The sequence below is a fragment of the Calypte anna genome, chromosome 2, assembly GCF_003957555.1.
Source record: "Calypte anna isolate BGI_N300 chromosome 2, bCalAnn1_v1.p, whole genome shotgun sequence".
NCBI classification, from domain to species: domain Eukaryota; kingdom Metazoa; phylum Chordata; class Aves; order Apodiformes; family Trochilidae; genus Calypte; species Calypte anna.
Genome location: NC_044245.1, coordinates 141,826,775 through 141,844,093, shown reverse-complemented (window position 1 = coordinate 141,844,093; position 17,319 = coordinate 141,826,775). Strand labels below are relative to the sequence as shown.

General features: G+C 41.5%; 1 protein-coding gene across 11 annotated transcripts in view; it reads left to right on the top strand.

Annotated features, from left to right (window-relative positions):
* FAM49B (family with sequence similarity 49 member B) overlaps positions 1-17,319 on the top strand; it is a 96,280-nt gene that overhangs the window by 17,722 nt on the left and 61,239 nt on the right. For 8 of the 11 annotated variants that reach the window (XM_030445809.1, XM_030445820.1, XM_030445812.1 and 5 more), the window contains exon 1: positions 4,372-4,533. The exons of 2 other annotated variants lie outside the window; for them this stretch is intronic. The gene's annotated coding sequence lies outside the window, so the exon portion shown is untranslated. Of the gene's footprint in view, positions 1-4,371; positions 4,534-4,925; positions 5,221-17,319 lie in introns of those variants that run through there. One more of the 11 variants, XM_030445817.1, reaches the window with a different exon arrangement.

The window sequence follows — 17,319 nt, the reverse complement described above, 5'->3', positions numbered from 1 at the left end:
TAGGCTGAGGCTCCCCAAATAAAGAGGCTGTGCTGATCATTTCTGGGGAGTAATTGCATCAACAGATGAGCAAACTTGAAAATAATCTCAGACTTTGTAGTGGAAGAAGAGGAGATGAGTAATGTAATTAGTTACATGAAGTGACTGGGCCACAGCATGAGGAGAGGACAGGACAGACTTTCACCAGGTTTGTCAGAGTAAAAAGAATGAACTTCTAAAGCTTTTCTGTTCCCCCACTTGTGACCTAAATATCAAATTTTTTTTTTTTTTTTTTTTTTTTTTTTTTGGGGGGGGGAGGGGTGGAGGGGTGGAAGGGAGGGCAGAGCAGGGAGTAGGAAGGCATTTTGAGAGTGTTAGTGCCTGTCTCCATACCAGTATGAAACACTGTAGTTGTTTGGCATTACAGTATCTGGAAGCACTTCAGGCATCCTGGTAAGCCTCCAATGATTTGACCTTGGCTTTTTGTTTTGTCTGTGCTTTTCAAAATTTATGTAGATCATTCATATTTTGTTTCAACTGTTTATATTTCTGAAGAGCTACATTTATATCAGAAGATGTGCACTATCCTAAGAGCCCTAAAGGACACCCTAGCATGAATGTGACTGCTTCTGCAATCCCTCATTTACTGGCTGTGCACTTGGGGAAGTGGAGAAGTCTGGAAGGGGGAGGGTGAAACCTGATGTTGGCTTGATCTGAACTGAAAGGTGCTATGAACCACAACAGTGTAACAAGGGATCTCTGCAAAGCTGCCTCTCTTTTCTATACTTGAAATTTTGCTTTAAGAAATTCCCTCTCTTTAAAAAATAATAAAAAAAATCTTTGGATATAGGATGCTTGCTTTCTATTTTCATCCATGTAATGAAAAAGTTAGTGGTCTCCTCTCCCTGGAGACAAACAAGGCTGTTGTCAGTAGACAGTGCATCCTATTGTCCCCACTGGGTACAAATGGGAGAGTGTGACCAAGCCTCCCTTTTCTCCTTGTGACTTTCTCCCGTAGGCTACCATTAAGCTTAAAAGTAGCCAAAGTATCCTAACTGTGCATGGCACCTAAGGGCAGGTTTGTTTCTGTGGTTTTATTTACCTGCCTGGTTGTCTGTATACAAAATAAAGTAATCTTTTGTCACTGGTGTGTATGCACACATATGCAGTACATACACATCCAGTAGCACGTTTGGAGCTCTATAATCTTTGCTCTCTGGAAATGCTCTCATCTGCTTTCTTTCTAAAGTGTCAGCTATTCCTACCTGGCAGCAAAATTCCTTCTAACAAAACAATCCAGAGGCATTTAGCATCATAAGAGCAGTTATGTTCTATTAGCACTCCTTTATTTTATGATACTAGTGCCAAATATAATCTCTAACTTATATTTATATATATATGGTTATCACAGCAATAACCTGGTAAAATAATTTTCTATTTAGAAGAAGCAGTTAAGAAATTAAAAGTCCAGGCAGAACTAATAGAAAATCGGTGGGTTTTTTTAGTCATGCAATGTTTTCCAGAGTGTTCAATATTTTTTTATGCTTCAGTTATTATGTGGAATGTGGATGTCTTGTGGGTGTATGCAGCTGCTGTTTAAGCATCGGTGATGCTCAGGGTCTGGGCATTCTTGTACTTCTGAAAGAAGAGAGATCCAAATCAAGGATACCTTACAATTTTGGAGAGTCCTAAAGAGTTAATACTATTACAAAATTGCTTATGGTTTCAGTAGGAAATTTTCCTTGTTTCACCCCACCCTGCCAAGCCCCAGGCAGTTAATACTGTTATGAACATTAAAAATCATTCATCCTTGAGGCTGGTTGTATGGTTTCCCTACCTCTGACAAAGTTCTGTAATTCAAGAGGTGAGAGCTCCCAGGTTTTGTATTAAGCCTACACAGTAATGAGTCTCGTGCAAAATCAGAGGATGGCTCTGCTTCCATTTAAATCAGTTCAGCAGTACCTGGATAGCTTCCTGCCTGGCACACAGGCTTTCAAAGGTCTGCAGCTTTGGAGAAGGAGGTCTGGTAGTGAGCTGCCATCATCTCAGGATGGAGAGGGAATCAATCTGCAGTTCAACATTTATATCTGCTAGAGGCAAAAATTCCTTTTCCTAGCAGAAGTGAAGTCATGTCAAGCACTTAGTGTAGCCTACCCACTTAGACAAACCAAGCACAAGCAGAAATGAGAAAATGGGACTTCTGTCATTCTGCCCATAAGCTGCTTCTGTGAAAATCTTTCATATCTTCTTGGACATCTCCCCTGTTTGCTGCAATCTACAAAAACCTCCAGGAGCCTTCAAGGCTTGGCTGAGCTCTCCCCTTTCCCTGCTTAAATGAACACAGCAGACAGGTAAGTGGCACCAGCCCTGGTCTTGCCTGAATGTTCTCAAGGAACAAAACTAAATTGTAATGATTTCCATTGAGTTCATCAGGTGGGTTTTGTGGTTGACTAAACAGCTTCCATTATATCCTAGGATACTCTTTTATCTAGAATACTTTAAAGATGTTAGCTTAGTGAATCCATATGCTCCGAATCGTATCATGTTACGAGAGGAACTAAATTTGTCAGTTTTAAGTCAACAGGTATGAAAATAAAGCAAAGAGAAATGGGCTGACGTACAAATAAAACTCTGAGGCCCATTTTTTGTTCTTTCTCAAAGGGAGTTTGAGGGAACCTGGTATTCACTGATAAATGGAAGTGATCAAACAGCTATTTGGCCTCTGAAGAGAAAGTAGCAGAACTGGTTAGACTTTCAGGTGGTTGGTTTGCCTCTTTCACATTGAACAATCACCTTTGCCAGTGACAACACTCTACTGTTTGAGGCTGCAGGAGTTTTGCCTTGGCTGTATCTCTATGCTACTGCCCAGCTTAGTGAGGCCAAACAGGGTAAGTCCTTCAGCTTCAGAAAGACCATCCAACTTGAAGGACAGATGAGACTTCATGGCAAAACAGTGAAATCATGGCCTAGACTCCAGGTTACTTCAAGAAAAAAAGAAAATATACAAGCAGAGAGCCACTAAAATGATCAGAGGGATGGAGCACCTCCCCTATGAAGCCAGGCTGGGGAATTTGGGGTTGTTCAACCTGGAGGAGGCTCTGAGGTGACCTTACAGCAACCTTCCAATATCTGAAGGGGTCCTACAAGAAAGCTGGGGTAGGGCTTTTCACATGGTTGTGTATTGAGAGAACAAGGGTAAATGGTTTGAAACTTGAGGAGGGGATTTTTATGCTAGATATTACGAAAAAATTCTTCCCTGTGAGGGGGGTGAGATGCTGGCACAAGTTGCCCAGGGAAGTTGTGGCTGCCCTGTCCCTGGAAGTGTTCAAGGCCAGGTTGGATGGGTCCTGCAGCACCTGATCTAATGGAACCCCATGCAGGGGAGTTAGAACCAGATTATCCTTAAGGTCACTTCCAATCCAAACCATTCTATGATTCTACGATCCTTGTTATTCTTTCTTGGTGTGTATATGTATTTTACTAAGGAAGCAAGCTCCAAAAGAGGCTATTTGTGCTATCCTTCTGCTTTGGCAAGTTTATCCATACCACAGTAGTTCCAAGTGTGCGACGTACCAGTGTAATGACACCAAAATCTCAAGCAAGGAAATAGGTAAGACCTTTGTCAATAGATGTGTGTGTAGCGAGGAAAGTACATAAGTAAGTGTGTGAAGTGCCCTCAAAATGTATATTTTTGTGTTTCTTAGAACATTTTTCATATCTTTTCCATGTTAGAGGGAGAGGTTTGGCAGCAGCCATGAGCAGCAGGAATGTTCTTCCTGCACGGGGGCTCTGGCAGCAGGGAGCTCACAGGGATGTAACTTCCCTCTTATTGCTTGATTTTACAACATGATCTATTTGGGAAGAAACGCAACTTTCATCGAGTAACCCTTTTCTTTCGCTAAGGAGCCTTAGTTTCCTTCCCATCCTGTCTTTGCCAACGGCAAACATATAAACCCCCTGACGCAGGCCTTAAAGAAACGTATCTCGAAATCACCCAACTGGCTTAAGGAGCCATAATAATAAGTTAGTGTCTTTCATGAGTTGCTGGTGGCAGCTGGCGAGGCAGAGGGTCACCTCATCCCCGCACTCCGGGAAGATGGCTGCCCCCTCCCCGCCCGGCCGGGCCCCTTTAAGGAGCTTGACCCACTCGCCCGCCCGCCTCTGTTTCGCTACCCCTCCCCTGCCTGAGACACTTGGAGTCGAAGCAGGTGCATGCGCAGTGGGCTGGCAGCCCGGCGCGCATGCGCAGTCACCTGCTGGCCGCCCCCCCTTTCCCCCTTCCACCCCCCCCTCCCTTCCCGCCGGTACATCCGGGTCATTGCCCGCCCGCCCGCACGGCCGGTCCCCTGTGGTGCGGTGCTGCTCACTCCCCCTCCCCCTCCTCCTCCTCCCCCCTCCCCCACAGTCCGGGCGGCTCCGACGCTGTCGCCATCCGCGCCCTCCCCTGCGCGGGGCTCCGGCCACGCTGCTGCTGGCGCTGCCTCCGGCCGAGCGGGGGGAGGCGGCGGCTCCGGCTCCAGCTCCCGTCTGCATCGCCGTCCGTGGGGCAGCTCGGTGAGTGTCAGCGGCGTGGAGGGCGGAGGGGGGGGGTCCGGGCGGGGCACCTCGCTTCATCCCCCGCGTTTTCTCAGCCCTGGCGGCGCGACCCCCGCTCTCGCTGCCGCCGGGGCCCAGCCTGCTCCTGAGGGGAAGGGGGTCCCGGAGCCCGCCGCCTCGGCTCCCATCTGTTGCTCTACCCTCTCCCCTGCCCAAACCCGCCTCCCCTCAGCCCTCCGTAACTTCTACGCATCTCTGCCCTCCCTCCCCGTCCCATTGCCGCTTCGCCCCCGCTCTGCCCGGGGTGCCCGGCAGGGTGAGGAGGGGGCTGCCCTCCCTCCGGGGCCTCCCGCCTCGGGGCGGAGGTGGGGGTGAAGCGGTGGCCGCTGCCTCCCTGGCTTGGGAAAACCACGTTAATTGCCGGGGACCTGCCCTGTGTGCTGGATAACTTTCCACTGGGTTTCCCCTGCTCTCCGGCGGGGCTCCTATAACCTCGCCGCGGCGGATCGGAGGCTGAGGATCCGGTTTGCACGCCAGTGCAAGTGCAGGAGACTTCCCTGGCCACGGCAGCCCCACCGGCTCGGGGCAGTCCCGCTGGTGGTGGTCTGAGGAACGCGTCCTCCCCTTCTCCCCTCCCTGCTCGCCGGCCTCCAGCCCGCCTGATGCTCCAGCCCTGCGCTCCCGGCCCCAGCGGGATATCCGCAGGTAGTGGTTGGGGATGTGGAGAAAGGGAGTGACAGTGTTAATGGTTAACCAGGAGGAGGAAGCCTCCTGAAGGGGCATCTGCAGTCTTTCAGACTGTAGCTAAAAACATGCAGCGAGTTAAGCAGAATACAGGAATCGTGGCAAATTTGTCCTAGTTAGGGTGTATCCTGCAGGTCTGTGTGCAGTAGTTGTGGTGCTGGAACTGTCATTCCAGGTGAGGTTAGCGTGCATTCAGAATCTGTAACAAGAGGGTGCTGTTTTTAACAACATGTTCGTTAAATAGATGATTAAATAAAATTTTAATTCTCTATTTTGCAATTCAAGAATAAGGAAAATTCAGTTCTATTTTGTTACTTTTTAATTTGGCATCTATCTTACCTGGTAGTAAAATAGAAGAAGCTTTTTTCACAGAAACATTTCAGGTCCAAGAGATAACGTTTTAGGAAGGTTTTTGAAGTGTTTTTATGTTCCATTGCATTAGCATCCTGGATCCAAATGTCAGTGACAGTATGACCGCTGTCTTTCTGCTTTTGTAATGGAGTCTTACTAATATTCTGAATTTTTGATAATAGGAATAAAAGTGTTAATTAAACATGTGTGTTAACCCTCAAACCAGTAAAATATCTTCTAGGTTGATCTAAAAATCTATGTTCTTTGTTATTACCGTTTTAGTTTTTATAAGCTGCAAAGTCTGTTTTGCTCAAACTTTCCCCCACCTCCATCCCATTTACACTGTTTTCTTGCTTTGAGTTCTGACTGTTTGGACTTTACAAATACCTTTAAGTTAATAGGTTAATAAGCATTTTCCATACTAGGTTGTGGCAAATAGGGTGGTGGACAGGAGACATCTAGTAATTAGCCTGAGGTTACTATTGTCAAGGTTGGAACATGAGTCCAGGCTTGGAAGGTTCTGCCTGGCAGATACCTTTGTTAGCAAGGTGTGCTGTTTTGCAAAATGTATCTTAGTTTCATGTGGCAAGTTTAACAGCAAAATCCTAAACCATGTGAATAGGACACTGCTGCTCCATGAACCAGGAATGTTTTTTGTCTGGCATACATTGCTGAAGCAGCAGCTTTCAGTAGAATAGTACATAGCTTTTTATCCAAGTCACATAAAGATATTGCATATACTGGCTGCCTTTTTTTCTTCAAAATAAGAAGTAGTCCTAGAATCTGTTTTAAAATATCCCTGCCAAGAAGTACTATGGCTATATCAAGGTAAGGAATGAATATGATCCTGTTATACAACTTCCGTTTTCATCAGGTGCTCCAGATTTTCTTCCAGTTTAGCTGGGGCCACCTGATACGGTGGATTATTGAAGAGGTGGTCTTCTGAAATTCTCTTCCTTTTCATATGAAACCTTTCCTAATGGAACCTCTCTGGCAGTCAAAATATGATATTAGCTGGTCCTGTTCTTGCATACATAACTGTCCTGACCTCTTATCTGAGTTTTGCTGGAGTTTTAATGGCTAGAAAGGAAAAAGGAATCAGATTTTTATCGTGTCTTTCAGTAGTTTGTCTTTACAGAACAAGTAATTATAAAGTTATTTGACTGCAATAGCTAAAATAGTTTTGGGACAGTTATGTGGGAAATTTAATTCAAGGAATCTATCACCAGACTTACAGTAATGCTTTGTAGACACCTGGAATTGCTACTGTAAGGAGACAGAAGGGTGGGGAACTTTTCTATAGCAAACTGCTGAATTATTGAGTAATACAGTAACAGGAATTGTCTCTGTCATTTTCTGTGGGCATGGCGAATGTAAATGCAGGTTTTTTCCCCTCACTATGTATCTAGGATAATAGAGATACACAAACAGCCTGCAGTACCCTTCTTTTGGTTATTGTCTGCCAGCTGGGGGCATAGATGGAACTAATGCATACAGTGTCGTACAGACAGGCAAAATAAAAGCTTATTTGCAAGAAGTCACATTTGGTTTTAAGTAATAAGGTTTGTGTGTGTATTGAGTTTGGCTTTTGTGTTGTGTATTTGGTCTTCTTTCAGGAAATAATGGTGCTAGTGTACATTAAGGTTACAACCTTTGCCCTTTCCTAAAAGCTTGCTCTTATTATAATTACACAGAGTTTTAGTCATTGATGTAGATGGGCTGAAGATTAGAAGAATCATTCGTGTTTCTTAAGGTAATGTTAACTGCACTGAAATACATTATGAATCAATTTAATGAGAGCTGTTCATGTAAAAATGTTTGAAAATATTTCTTCAAAGCCGAAATATTTTGAGTACTGTCAAATTGCATCTCATGGACTATCAGTTGTCAAGCAAATGCACTACAGGCAAAATATGCAGGCCTAGTGAATATATGTGCTGAATCCACACAGGGTTTGAATGTCAGTGCCACTCTCCCTCACTCAGCAGCAGAATGTAGGGAGTTGTCCTGGTAATCATTTTGATCTGAATCTCTCCAGGTCTGTTAACATGCCTTCAGAGGTGACGAGAGTGAGGGGACTGGGGATGTGAAAGAAGCTGCACTTGGATTTTCATGTAGATGGTTGGTTTTAGCAGTGCTAAGTTAAAGGGATAGACTTGATGATCCTAAAGGTCTTTTCCAACCAAAATGATTCTGTGGATTAGAAAGATTTAAGTGCTGTGAAGCATTGGCACTGCTTGCTAGCTGTGGCAGCTGAAACACATGCATCAATTAGGCAGTTTAAGATTTATTTTGAAGTATTTTCCAGCTATAAATGATGGCCAGTTGTATGCACTTTTTGACATATTTTCTACTCCCATTGATTTTCATGCATCAAGCACTTAGGAATAAATGGATGGTACTCTTGCATACCTCATAAGTCTTCCTTTAATATTAAATCTGTGATTTAACATAAACATGTGAACATGTAAAGTTTACTTAAGAATATTAGTGTCTTCTTCCTTGTGATTGTGGAAAATTTAACACCACTAACTATTCTATGTGGAGAAGTCTGCTTTCCTTGTCTTGTGTGTGAATCACTAAATGGTTTGAGTTAAAAGGGACCTTAAAGATCATCAGGATCCAACCCCCCCTGCATGGGCAGGGAGACCTCCCACTAGGCCAGTTTACTCAAAGCCCCATCCAGCCTTGGTCTTGAACGCTTCCACATCCACAACTTCCTTGGGCAACCTCTGCCAGTGTCTCACCACTTTCACACTGAAGGATTGCTTCCCTATCTCTTTCAGTTCAAAACTGTCACCCCTTGTCCCTTCACTACCTGCCCTTGTAGAAAGTCCCTCCCCAGTTTTCCTGTAGCCACTTCAGGTACTGGATGGCTTCTGTAAAGTCTTCCTGGACCCTTATTTTCTCCAGGCTGAACAACCCCAACTGTCTCAGCCACTTCACATAGGAAGACAGGGGCTTATTTGAGCTTTTATAAATTCACCTCAGTTTCCCCCTCTCTGTGATTCATGAATGTTCTTTCAAGTGCCACAAGTTGGCTGCTGCAGCTGGCAGAGTGTTTCTTACTGTCTAATTTTGCTGAGAGTAATAGGCTCTCTTATATAGATGCTGTTTTACATTTGCAGTTCCAGTGCTTACTGGAGATATTTGTATTGGAATTATGTAAACAGCAGAGCTTAACAGAAATCAACAGCAAACAATGAGCAGTTTTAGAATTGACTAAAGCTGAAAGTATTTTTAGGTACAGCACTTTCTCCTGCGTTCCCCATCTCCTGTGGTTTTAATTACATTCTCCTTTTTAGAAATGGCATTTTGTCTTCTCTGTCATGTGAAAGCCTGATGCACAGAGAATACCCTCACTGTGCAAATAATTAAAGTAGTTACAGACAAAGCAATATTGAAAGCATAGTGAACTAAAATGGTTTTGTCCTCTACCTTTCACCCATGATAATTTGAATTTCAAGGTAGATATGAGGTAGAGGCTGACAGTGTCCTGTTCAGTATGTGTATGTGTCTAATGGACTCGCATCTGTCATTACAGCCTTTGTAATCTACTTATGCTACCATCTTCATTTACTGTTGCTATGGAATAAGGTGGTCTTGATGAAATGTTTAGTAATTTATTTCTGGTTAATTCTGGAAAAGTTAATTTCTTTATATAAGGGCTTTTAGTATGGGCTATACTGTTTTGAGTGTTCTTTATCACTGCTGTTTCAGCACCTAGAGAAAAGAACTTCTATGCTTTTAGTACCTAGGCAAGTATTTTCTAATTTGTGTGTATCAGGAAAGATTGTTGTTTGCCTTATTTACACTAACCTAAAGTTCTAGTCCTGCATTTGCTGGATAATGTATGACTGACCAAATCCAACATGTTTTTCTACTGCACAAAATTGTTGTGAGACAGTAGCAAAAACTGTAGATTAAGTATCTGAAACAACGAGATTGTACTGAAGTACAATCATTGAGTCTATAAATCCAGTTTCCTCTAATGCTGTTTGTATGGGAGGATTTATTTTTATTGTTTTACTCCTGTTCAGTGGAAATGCTGTATGGTTTGTGGTCTAGTTTACTAAGTGTTTGGCTGATTCTCTGGCTTACATCTACAGCACTTGGGATTCCCAGGTGGTCCCTGTGCAAATAGTGTAATTGGGTCTGGGACAGCTTAGCTTGGGAGATTGAGTGCATTCAGTTTGGTGTGGCTGTAGCTCCAGAAATAGCATGCCTTGCAAAACAGTCCTTCTGTCTGCCACCCACACCAAAACCTAAAGCTTGATCCTGCAGGCAGTTAATACATTTGTCTGGAAGGCTGATTCCCATCAGCACATGCTTTACCTGCATCAATGACCACTAGGCAAAAAAAAAAAAAGTAAAAGGAAGAATTGTATTGGTAGTCACTTTATATATAAGAAAGTGCAGCAGAAGTGTCCTAGATACATTTTAAAAGCACTTTTTCCTTCAGACTGTGGGGCTTAACCATTCCCCACTTGCAGGAGGCTGTTCTGTGAGCAGATTCTATTTAACTGGTGTAGTTCAAAAGACTTAAATTCAGCCAGGAGGCAATTCTGGTTCTCCATCAGTACTAGATGATTAAATTAAATGGAGTGTTAGTGTGAGTAACTTTTTCTGGTGTACTATTCAAAGTAACAGATGAGTTACTAGGAGCCCTAGTTGTAAATTAGCTGACTGGAAAGCCCTGTTTCTGTGACTAGTGGCTGTAGCAATTGTATAACTTCAAAAGTTGGATCTAATTGTGAATTCTCCCAGTCAGGTGTGGCACTGGGTGATGGCTGGTTCTTCTTTTTATTATAGCAGTCTTGTGGGTAACATGGAAAGGGATTTCTTGTCTTTTTTGTGTTGGACAACAAAGGAGTTTATTTCAGTTTCTGATGTACAAATCAGTTTGACCTTTCTACTTGAAAAAAAAAAAAAGTAAATCACTTTTCTGAGTTCTAGCACCTTCAGTCTGCTAGGGTGAGGGGGGGGGAAATCTGTAAGAGTTAACAAGAAATACATTCATAGCTCTTATTTTTTAAAACAAAGCATTCCTGTTTAGGGTTCCTGAAACTGAAGCTTCTCAGGTAAAGTGCATTTCTGGGCATGAAAAGCTAGTTTACTTTCTTTTGTTATATTTGCACCTTTTATGTACTGAGAAATGAAGTTATTTGAAACTGCTTCTTCTCAGTGTGGATGTGAACTATGAAACCACTCAACTTCATGAGGCTTCATCTCAAAGATAAAATTGCTGACCTTTTATATAGATGATCATCCAGACAAAGCAGAGCCTTATGTAAGGATGGCTTATGAATAGTAGTTAATTGATTGAGAGTTTAGATTTCCTGCTTATGTGTAGAAGTCTTATGTGGTAAGATGCAGATTTGTCAGCTGAATAGACAACTGAATTGTAATGATAGCTTCAAAATTTTTTGCTCTGGTCAGTCTTGCTGCTCGTTCTCACATGCAACTGACTAAAGTCATATTCATCTGAGCACTGAAATAGTACTTCAGATGCTTTATCTGTTCTTACCTTTGCATCTCAGAGTTGAGAGCTTACTTCCTTTCTTAGCGGTAGTAACAGAATAACATGTCCCAGTTGATACCTACTAGCATGAAGTTCAAAGGATGGTATTAGAAGAGCTTTCAACCAGCCTAACAAAACCCAGGTTGTTTTCCTACCTTTCCTGAAGCTTCTGATTTTAGCAACATCCAAACTTGTTATGAAGAACACTATTCATTGTTCTGTAACTATGGCTTCTTAATAAACACAGAGTTGAATTGTGTGCCAGTAGGGAATTTACTGTAGGTAAGTTTTTTTACTTAGGAGTAAAGTCTAGTAAATGGCAATATAAGAGACTATTGATTAAATCCTAATACTTTGAGCAAATAATGTTATATAACACTCATGTTAATATTGTGTCAGGTTTTCAAAGGAATTTCAGTCGAACTACTTGAGTATCTGCCAAAAGTGAGGCTTGGAAACAGATGTTGTAACTGTAGTCTTAAAATTTTCTGTCAGCTCTTCAAATAGCTCTGTTGTGTCTCAGCTTTAGGGCTGAGTGTTTTTACAGGGCTTAAGCCTCTTGCTTTGCTTCTCTCCCTGTCTCTAGTCCAGAATGGGCCTCAGTTTGACCCCATTAGAGTCCTGTGAAAACTCATGCTCTAATAAACATGTATCCAGCTAGGCAGCATGGGAGAAGAAACAGGTTTGGATGGAGATGACAGCTGAGGTGAGAAGTGATTTCAATTAAGTAGTAGGAGGAGCAGCTTGCTTTGAGCTTAAAGCAAGGAAGAATATTAATTAGAATCTGGGACTGAGTTGGAGACAAGTTTTTCAAAAACTGTTGGAGAGGCTGGGCTGGGAACTTGTTGGCTGTGTGAAGAGTTCTGGGTCAGGTACTGAGGGAACCTGTGGGAATGATGCTGCCTGTCATCCAGTGTCTTGGGGACAGCAAGGGAAATGAGGACTTCTTGTGAGCTGGACAAAGAAAATACAGGAAAGAGAGCTGGTGGGGAGAAGGCTGAGCAGAAGAAGCAGGACAAGAAGCTGTGTTTTTGTAAAGAAGGCAGTAAAGACTTAATAGGTCTGTTGAACAAGGAACTCGGTATGGTGAAAGTAGGCTAAAAAAATACTGGAAGGAAGGGACTACAGTGAAACAGAACGTACTGAGTTTTGTCCATGGCCATTAGTAACCATCATGTCTGGTGACCACTTCAGCTTTATATAGTAGAAATAGGTATTGTGAGCAAATGGTTCTGAGTCTGATATGCCATGCAACTACTAGGATGAAGTGTCTGGGCTCTTCTTCTGGTGAAGAGTTTATACTTAGCCTTTTCTGTTACGTTGTGAAGCAGAGTGTTTAAAAGAGAAGAAACTGCAGAAAAAAAAAGCAGCTATAGTAGTTTCTTCCATTAGGACCCTTACTTTATCTGCAGAAGTGGCTGATGCTATAGGTCAGTTAACAAATGCTCAATAGTTTGTCTTCATTGTGTAATACCTTACCGTGATCTTATTAGATTGCTCCAGAGATTCAGTTAATTTCCTCTTGGATAGTCTGGTGCTGCTTTCTGTACAGTTATTTATTATTAGAATGGTGTAGTGAGATGAGGAAGTGGTTTGCTTCCTATTTTACACATGAGGAGCAAAGGCACAAGGAAGAGAAGTTGAGCTAGTTTTGCATGGTTAGAAATGACTGGAACCTGAGTCGTTTTAGACTAGTTTACATATTGTAGCCACATCCCCATTGAACTTGCTGCTTTTCTCTTGCTATGACTCAATTTTAATACCATATTCTAATTTCACATTTGTTTCTTGTGTTGTTTATAGCCAGTTTGGACACGTAGCTACCATAACTGAATTGGAGATCATGGCACCCCTTAAGATTATTCTGTTTGTTGCAGCAGCAGAGTATAGCAATTTTATTTTGTCAGAAAGACAAAGTTACTTCTGGTTTCTTCTGTAAATATGTTGCTTGCTCAGAGAAATGAGGAAGGATTGATTCTGGTGTTGTATGACTCTCAGCTCACACTCTGGTGTTAGTAACTCCCACAGACTTTTGGTGTTGATGAGGATGAAGGTGTTTCCTGTGTTCTTTAGCTGGATTTCGTTTGCACAGTTTTAGGGCCAAATTTCAAAGGCTGAACTGCCACATTTTTTTAAAAAACCACCAATTTTTAGTGTGTAAATGTTATGGAAAAGTCAAAGGGGGAGTGTGGCTTCATTAACAGAATTGTGGGCAAATTCTTTTTTTTTTTTGAGATGGTGAAGGAAGGGAGGAAGAAGGATTTCTATTTTTCAGTTGGAACTTTCAGTTGTCCACAGTGCTCTGCTTAACTGTTTAATTTGAGAGAGAGTTCTGTCATATTATGGCCACTGGAAGGAGAAACCGTAAGTTCTTTCTGTTTTGTAGAGCCTTGTGGCTTCTCAAGTTTCTCTGCAGAAGCAAAATCCTATCAACCAATGTAAGAAGTGTAAAGCTACTGTTTCTGCTGCTATTAGAGGGAAGAGTTAAAAGTGTTTGCTGCCATGTGATTTTTTTTTTTTGAGAGTAAGTTTTTGTTATGTTTTTTGGGTTTTTTTTTTTATCCTTTTACTAGCTCATAACTCAAAAGTTTTTCTTGGGAGCTTCTTGAAGAGAGACTATCAGTGAGGCTTACGCTGGTTAAAAAATGTATAGTATTAACAACAAAAAAAAATTTACTCCTGGGTAAAGAAAAGAACAGGAACCCTTACTGATGGAGCTGTGGTTTTTTGCTTTTCCTTGCCAGGTCTACTGTGTTGGCTTATGTTCAGTTAATATTTTGGCTGATCAGCTTTGCAGCTAGGAGGAGTAGGAACAGTTTTAACTTTGAAAACTTTGTGGTGGAAACTTGGTTTCTCTTGAAAGCATTGGTAGCAAATCTCTTTTTGGATTTTAAGGTAGAGATTTTTCTTCCCTGTTAGGGGTCGGAGTGATCACATGATCTGAAAACTCTATACTGGGTTTCTCAGAAGCACAGCTGTCTTCTGCTGTGATTATGAGTATGTGACAAATATTACTGTTCAAACTTAAGGTACATTCTTCTGCAGAAGGTTTTTAGTGAGTATCTTAGGTGCTCTTTTCTTACCTTACGTAGGCTTTTTGTGTGCAGTTATGTGATCTGTAAGCTCTGCCCACCTTTACCTCAGTGAGTGGATTTGTGCAATTTAAATACCTTCAGTTTAAGAAAGAACTGTAGTGACACTTTATAAAAGAACATGAAGTACAACAGGCTGAAGCATAGCTTCGTGTGGGTGAGTCAGGAGAGAGCTGGGAGTAGCAGCACTGAAAAAGAAAAGGAAGTACAGTCATGATAAAACTTTGTTTAAAAAGGAAAAAACCAAACCAACAGCCATCTGTCTCCAGAAGATGGAAATGCAAAAAGGTGATGTAGTTTGTGTCTTACAGCTGTGTATATAGATTTTGTGTGTGTGTGTATATATGTAAAAACACGTGCACCCACATACTTGCATGTGTACTCAAGCAGGGCAGTTTATCCCAAGCTAATTGTGTTGATATAGAACCCACACGTATTTTTAGGAAAATAATATTTTAATTGCTGGCCAAAATATGTGATTCTGAAGCCTCTGTTTTGGTCTATCAGTGATACAGGCTTTGCTTATGTTCTTGTTCCATCTGTTGAGGACAGATCTCTGCCAGGGGACAAGCATCCATGCACTCACCCATCAGGACATACTGTGTACTGCTGACAGTTGCCAGGAAATACAAAATACTGAGTGCAGTATAGTTCAGTTTTCACAATGCATTTGCTTTACAGCACTGCCAGAACGATTCAGTGCTGCTTAATGCTGTGCTGTTGATGTATATGCAATAGCTTCAGAAAAAGAACTAAAAATCACTGATTAACTTCAAGTAGTTTGTGTTTAGCATCTGAAATTACATAGCTTTAACTTCTCAGAGAACATGTTGGTCTTAAGACTTTTGCATGATAAAAAAACTGAAAGCCAAATGCTTTCTTTAAAATGAAAAGCACATTTGTTGTGCTCAGAATGGGTCTATATGCTGGTTCTGAATGAGCCTGTAGGGGAAAAAAAAAGAACAAAACAAAAACAGCCAAACAAAAAAACCTGAAACCACTAAATGTGTTTGCTCTAGTCCTGGTAAAATGCAAATGGATTGGATGTTTCATTTTTATCGTGTTGTAAACAAGCACAGGTCTGATTTACCAGTTCAAGATAATTCTTGGTAACATCATCAGAAGAAAAAATAAGCTATTTTAAGCTATTACTTAAGTGTATCTTTTTTTCAAGAACAGTATTCTGTCTTAATTTGAGATAATGTTACAACTCATCTTTGGAAGTTCAGAGAAAGAAAACAAAGACAGTATGTGTGCTACAGTGTGTAACATCATCTCTTCCTTACTGCTGTCGGCTGTGGTCTGCTTCATAAATTGCTGAGACTGCTGCTGCAGGATCTGCTTGGAACAGAAACGTGTGGTGAGGCCGTGTCCTGCCTGTCAGCAGTCACACAAGTAGCTGGAAGGTTTGAGCTCTTGCCTTGTGTCTGACCAGGTCAGGTAGTTTCACTCCTACTGCTCTGTCCTTTCTAATACTCTTTTATTTAGTGTTTATGTAGAAAGCTCTTCTTGTACTTCAGGAAATATCTGACATAGGTAACATTCTTCATTTATTTTTGCCTTGACCAACCACGTTTCTCTGCTTTGTTCATCCCTGAATGTAAAACTGAAATATTCAGAGCAACTGCTACTGGTAGCTCCTAATTCAGTAGTACAGTAGCTGTAATTGTTACTCTAGTGCTTCCTTCACTTGCCATAGTTAATACTCGTTATCATCTCTATAAAGTTGAGGCTGGAGCCACCTGAAATGGTAATAGTTTAACTTTTTTGTTTTTGTTTGTTTGTTTGTTATTGTTTTCTGTCTCCCTCCCTCCCACACACACTTCCTGACTGATCAAGTTGAGGATCCTGTGAGCATGCTCATTAGGGTCTGTTTTTCAGCTCTTAATGCAGGGCCAGTAAGTTGAGACAGATTTTGTTTGAACTGTGCTTTGGAATTGGGGACAGCTTGTTGAACAAGGCATGTCTTTTTTTTTTTCTTTTTCTTTTTTTTTCTTTTTTCTTTGCGCTGTGGTTCTCAAGGTTTCTCAAGGTTTTTCAGCACTTGTAATTGGGGCAGACTGTGTGCCTGTAGTTGTCTGGTTTTCTGACAAGTGCTCCTTTACAGTGCAGAGGCAAACCTTTACTCTGTGAAGAGCCATGAGCACTAAGTAGTATTACACTGTCTAAAACACAGCTTCTGGACAAAAGTTCCTGTTTTTGCAGTGAAACTCATGTTCAGGATCAATACTTCCAAGTTTTTCTGGTGTCGTTTGAGCAGAAGTAAATTTAGCATCTCCTGTTTTGTTTTGGTATTTTTTGTTTGTTTGTTTGTTTTATAGGTGTTTATCAGAGTCTTCAGGTAATCCCTATTGAAAGATGCAACTCTCATTTGTCACTATTATTGTCTGAGACTCTATAATAGCATAAATGTTGTAGTTACATAGAATTTTGAAAATTTGGGTGGCTTGTGTAGTTTGTCTTGAGCCAATGTGAAAAAGGTGATCTTCCACCCCACTTCTGTAGATAAAAGGAAGTCTTTTGCAGAAGTTGGTCTGTGACACAGCAGCCATATCCTCAGCCTTGAAACTTAGCAATTAGTTCCTCCTTTGCTGGAGCACCTGCTCCAAGTAGTTGACCTGTGTACCTTGCAAAATGGCACTGACTTAATCTTCAAATAGAAATAACGTTTTTTAAATATGCTGCATTGTTGTTATAATGGCTATCTAGGCTTAAATAGTTTTGGAAAATATTTCTGAAAGCTACACCCTCAGAACTGTCCCATGCTTAATGAGCCTTGCACCTTTTACAATGGACTTCCCTGTTTTAGTTTTACCTGCACCTGTGTTTATAGAAGACCACATTACATACCAAGATTCAAACAGTATATCAAGGTGTTTAACCTGTCCACAGCAGGAAGGGTGGAAATGTGTTATCTGGTCTATTTGCCTGCTAACAGGGAATCAGTTTGTTCTGCTTATCACATTTATAAGAAAAACACTACATTTGTGTTTGTTATTGCACAGCTTCTGGTGCACTGGAAAACATGGATAGTAATTAATAATGGAATGTGTAATAAATAAAAATAGAGGATTTAAAATATATTGATACAAAAAT